Genomic DNA, 975 nt, shown 5'->3' on the forward strand with positions numbered 1-975 from the left:
CAGCTGCGTGACTTGTCAAGCCTTGCGGTGGGCCTGGGTACTTGACATGTTTTACTTCTCTTACCTGCTTTTGGAACCAATTGCGATGCTGGCACTCTAAGCAATTTCCCTTCCATCTGGTTGATTGGAATTGTGGTCACCTGGGCACATCATTCTCCGTTTCCCAAGTCCCGACGACGAAGATGCTGGCTACCATCAATAGTTTAAGAGTATCATATTGATTTGTCAGAGCGCATCACAACAGTACTCTGGCATTCTGGCTCGTCGGTTCTTCTTAGGACTTGCAGAAGCAGGCTTCTACCCAGGAGTGCGGCAAGTTCAGTCCCATAACATACGATTTAACGCTGTCCAGAGGGCTCGGAAAGATACCATCTAAGTTTCTGGTACCCAGCGCATGAGTTGCCGTTGCGAATCGTAAACCGAGTAAAGTCTGGTGATTGAATTGTTTGTGTTGACGCCGCAGTAAACATTCCCCTATGCTTGCGGCATGTTCTCTGGCACTGTCAGCAGCCTTTTGGGCACATCAAATGCACTTTGGTTGCGTATAAACGGCTAATCTCCCTGCAGCGTACGGTGTATCCTTCATGAACGGCATCGGTGGGCTTGCTGGTTGGCGGTGGGTAAATATTCGAGGGCACGCGCTTCCGTCGCAACCTTTTGACTCACACACAACAACTCTTTATCCTGGAGGGTGTCCCAGCCATACTTCGTGGAATCCATACTCTTTTCCGCTTGCCAAACTGTTCGTCTCGGTATTTCGGCACCTCGTTGTTCGACTATACTGACGGACTATAGACCCAGAAACCGTGGCTTGTCTAGATGAAGACGAGCGGGCAGCCAACTTGGCCAACCTGCCAGAGCAGGCGCCATCGCTGAGAGAGAAATCACTCAACGTGGAGCAGATCAACGAGCTTCTCAGGGACCCCACGTTCGTGCCGTTCCTGATGATTTGGATCACCCACGCTATCGGCGGCT

Source organism: Verticillium alfalfae, genomic scaffold (genome assembly GCF_000150825.1).
Source record: "Verticillium alfalfae VaMs.102 supercont1.7 genomic scaffold, whole genome shotgun sequence".
In the NCBI taxonomy this organism is placed as follows: Eukaryota; Fungi; Ascomycota; class Sordariomycetes; order Glomerellales; family Plectosphaerellaceae; genus Verticillium; species Verticillium alfalfae.